Raw genomic sequence first — 5081 nt, 5'->3', positions numbered from 1 at the left:
ATGTACGATAGTGATACGTCTCCAATGTATCTATAATTTTTGATTGTTTCATGCTGCTATATTATCAATCTTGGATGTTTTATAATCATTTTACAGTCATTTTATATCATTTTTGGTACTAACCTATTGACATAGTGCCAAGTGCCAGTTGTTGTTTTCTCCATGTTCTTTACATCACAGGAAATCAATACCAAACGGAGTCCAAATGCAACGAAACTTCACGGAGAATTTTTTGGATCAGAAGACACCTAATGGGCCAAGGATGCACCTGGGGGTGCTCCGAGGGGAGCACAACCTACCAGGGCGCGCCTAGAGGCCCAGGCGCGCCCTGGTGGGTTGTGCCCACCTCGGGTGCCCCTAGACCATCTCTTTGTTCTATAAATACCCCAATATTCCAGAAAACCTAGGGGAGTCGACGTAAATCAATTCTAGCCGCCGCAGAGTCCAGAACCACCAGATCCAATCTAGACACCATCACGGAGGGGTTCACCACTTCCATTGGTGCCTCTCCGATGATGCGTGGGTAGTTCTTTGTAGACCTTTCGGGTCCGTAGTTAGTAGCTAGATGGCTTCCTCTCTCTCACTGGATTCTCAATACAATGGTCTCTTGGAGATCCATATGATGTAACTCTTTTTGCGGTGTGTTTATTGGGATCCGATGAAATTTGAGTTTATGATCAGATCTATCTTTTTATATCCATGAAAGTTATCTAAGTTTCTTTGACCTCTTACATGCATGATTGCTGATACGTCTCCAACATATCTATAATTTTTTGATTGTTCCATGCTATTATATTTCTGTTTTGGATGTTTATTGGGCTTTGGTATGCACTTTTATATTATTTTTGGGACTAACCAACTAACCCAAGGCCCAGTGCAAATTGTTGTTTTTTTGCCTATTTCAGTGTTTTGCAGAAAAGGAATACCAAACGGAATCCAAACGGAATGAAACCTTCGGGAGAGTTATTTTTGGAACAAACGCAATCCAGGAGACTTCGAGTGGACGCCAAGGAAGCAACAAGGCGGCCACAAGGTAGGAGGGTGCGCCCAGGGGGGTAGGCATTCCCCCCACCCTCATGGGCGCCTCGTGGCTCCACCGACCTACTTCTTTCTCCTATATATACTCATATACCCCAAAAACATCCGAGAGCACCACGAAACCTTATTTCCACCGCCGCAACCTTCTGTACCCGTGAGATCCCATCTTGGGGCCTTTTCCGGCGCTTCGCCGGAGGGGGAATCGATCATGGAGGGCTTCTACATCAACACCATAGCCTTTCTGATGATGTGTGAGTAGTTTACCATAGACCTTCGGGTCCATAGTTATTAGCTAGATGGCTTCTTCTCTCTCTTTGGATCTAAACACAAAGTTCTCCTCGATTCTCTTGGAGATCTATTCGATGTAATTCTTGTTGAGGTGTGTTTGTCGAGATCCGATGAATTGTGGGTTTATGTCAAGATTATCTATGAACAATATTTGATTCTTCTTTGAATTCTTTTATGCATGATATAATATCTTTGCAAGTCTCTTTGAATTATCAGTTTGGTTTGGCCTACTGGATTGATGTTTCTTGCAATGGGAGAAGTGCTTAGCTTTGGGTTCAATCTTGCGGTGTCCTTTCCCAGTGACAGCAGGGGCAGCAAGGCACGTATTGTATTGTTGCCATCGAGGATAAAAAGATTGGGTTTATATCATATTGCATGAGTTTATCCCTCTACATCATGTCATCTTGCCTAATGCGTTACTTTGTTCTTATGAACTTAATACTCTAGATGCATGCTGGATAGCGGTCGATGTGTGGAGTAATACTAGTAGATGCAGAATCGTTTCGGTCTACTTGTCGCGGACGTGATGCATATATACATGATCATGCCTAGATATTCTCATAACTATGCGCTTTTCTATCAATTGCTCGACAGTAATTTGTTCACCCACCATAGAATTTGCTATCTTGGGAGAAGCCACTAGTGAAACCTAGCCCCCGGGTCTATCTTCCATCATATTATTTTCCTATCTACTTGCTATTTTTGCCGCCTTTTATTTTGTAATCTTTATTTTCCAATCTATACAACAAAAATACCAAAAATATTTATCTTATTATCTTTATCAGATCTCACTTTTGCAAGAGGCCATGAAGGGATTGACAACCCCTTTATCGCATTGGTTGCAAGGTTCTTGATTGTTTGTGCAGGTACAAGGGACTTGCGTGTAGTTTCCTACTGGATTGATACCTTGGTTCTCAAAAACCGAGGGAAATACTTACGCTATTTTGTTGCATCACCCTTTCCTCTTTAAGGGCAAACCAACGGATGCTCAAGAGGTTGTAATGATATAAGGAAATATAAATAACATCTTTATTATTGCCTCTAGGGCATATTTCCTTCAGTCTCCCACTTGCACTAGAGTCAATAATCTAGATTACATTGTAATGATTCTAACACCCATGGAGTCTTGGTGCTGATCATGTTTTGCTCATGCAAGAGGCTTAGGTAACGGGTCTGCAACATTCAGATCCGTATGTATTTTGCAAATCTCTATGTCTCCCTCCTTGACTTGATCGCGAATGGAGTAGAAGCGTCTCTTGATGTGTTTGGTTCTCTTGTGAAATATGGATTAATTCGCTAAGGCAATTTCTAGTATTGTCACAAAATATTTTCATTTGACCCGATGCACTAGGTATTACGCCTAGATCGGATATGAACTCCTTCATCCAAACTCCTTCATTTGCTACTTTCGAAGCAGCTATGTACTCCGCTTCACACGTAGATCCCGCCACGACGCTCTGCTTGGAACTGCACCAACTGACATCTCCACCATTCATTATAAATACGTATCTGGTTTGTGACTTAGAGTCATCCAGATCAGTGTCAAAGCTGGCATCGACGTAACCATTTACGACAAGCTCTTTGTCACCTCCATAAACAAGAAACATATCCTTAGTCCTTTTCAGGTATTTCAGGATGTTCTTGACCGCTGTCCAGTGATCCAGTCCTAGATTACTTTGGTACCTCCATGCTAAACTTATAGCAAGGCACACATCGGGTCTGGTACACAACATTGCATACATGATAGAACCTATGACTGAGGCATATGGAATGACTTTCATTTTCTCTCTATCTTCTGCAGTGGTCGGGTATTGAGTCTGACTCAACTTCACACCTTGTAACATAGGCAAGAACCCTTTCTTTGAGTGATCCATTTTGAACTTATTCAAAAATTTATCAAGGTATGTGCTTTGTGAAAGTCCAATTAAGCATCTTGATCTATCTCTATAGATCTTGATTCCCAATATATAAGCAGCTTCACCGAGGTCTTTCATTGAAAAATTCTTATTCAAGTATCCTTTTATGCTATCCAGAAATTCTGTATTATTTCCAATCAACAATATGTCATCCACATATAATATTAGAAATGCTACAGAGCTCCCACTCACTTTCTTGTAAATATAGGCTTCTCCAAAAGTCTGTATAAAACCATATGCTTTGATCACACTATCAAAGCGTATATTCTAAGTCGGAGAGGCTTGCACCAGTCCATAAATGGATCGCTGGAGCTTGCACACTTTGTTAGAACCTTTAGGATCGACAAAACCTTCTGTTTGCATCATATACAACTCTTCTTTAAGAAATCCATTAAGGAATGTAGTTTTGACATCTTTTTGCCAAATTTCATAATCATAAAATGCGGCACTTGCTAACATGATTTAGACAGACTTAAGCATTGCTATGGGTGAGAAGGTCTCATCGTAGTCAACTCCTTGAACTTGTCGAAAACCTTTCGCAACAAGTCTAGCTTTGTAGATGGTAACATTACCATCAGCGTCAGTCTTCTTCTCGAAGATCCATTTATTCTCTATGGCTTGCCGATTGATAACCCACACGTATAGGGGATCGCAACAGTTTTCGAGGGTCGAGTATTCAACCCAAATTTGTTGATTCGACACAAGGGGAGCCAAAGAATATTCTCAAGTATTAGCAGCTGAGTTGTCAATTCAACCACACCTGGAAACTTAGTATATGCAGCAAAGTGTTTAGTAGCAAAGTAATATGATAGTGGTGATAACGGTAACAAAGTAAAGACAACAAAAGTAAAGTTTTTGGTATTTTTGTAGTGATTGTAACAGTAGCAACGGAAAAGTAAATAAGCGTAAACCAGTATATGGAAAACTCGTAGGCACCGGATCAATGATGGATAATTATGCCGGATGTGGTTCATCATGTAACAGTCATAACATAGGGTGACACAGAACTAGCTCCAGTTCATCAATATAATGTAGGCATGTATTCCGTAAATAGTCATACGTGCTTATGGAAAAGAACTTGCATGACATCTTTTGTCCTACCCTCCTGTGGCAGCGGGGTCCTATTGGAAACTAAGGGATATTAAGGCCTCCTTTTAATAGAGAACCGGAACAAAGCATTAACACATAGTGAATACATGAACTCCTCAAACTATGGTCATCACCGGGAGTGGTCCCGATTATTGTCACTTCGGGGTTGCTGGATCATAACACATAGTAGGTGACTATAGACTTGCAAGATAGGATCTAGAACTCACATATATTCATGAAAACATAATAGGTTCAGATCTGAAATCATGGCACTCGGGCCCTAGTGACAAGCATTAAGCATAGCAAAGTCATAGCAACATCAATCTCAGAACATAGTGGATACTAGGGATCAAACCTTAACAAAACTAACTCGCTTACATGATAAATCTCATCCAATCCATCACCGTCCAGCAAGCCTACGATGCAATTACTCACGCACGGCGGTGAGCATCATGAAATTGGTGATGGAGGATGGTTGATGATGACGACGGCGACGAATCCCCCTCTCCGGAGCCCCGAACGGACTCCAGATCAGCCCTCCCGAGAGAGATTAGGGCTTGGCGGCGGCTCCGTATCGTAAAACGCGATGAAACTTTCTCTCTGATTTTTTTCTCCTCGAAAGCCAATATATGGAGTTGGAGTTGGCGTCGGAGGGCCACCAGGGGGCCCACGAGGTAGGGGGCGCGCCCAGGGGGGAGGGGCGCGCCCCCCACCCTCGTGGACAGGGTGTGGGCCCCCTGGTCTTCATCT

Source organism: Triticum urartu, unplaced genomic scaffold, assembly GCF_003073215.2.
Source record: "Triticum urartu cultivar G1812 unplaced genomic scaffold, Tu2.1 TuUngrouped_contig_1722, whole genome shotgun sequence".
In the NCBI taxonomy this organism is placed as follows: Eukaryota; Viridiplantae; Streptophyta; class Magnoliopsida; order Poales; family Poaceae; genus Triticum; species Triticum urartu.
The sequence above is the reverse complement of the archived record's forward strand: the minus strand, read 5'-3'. Positions refer to the sequence as shown.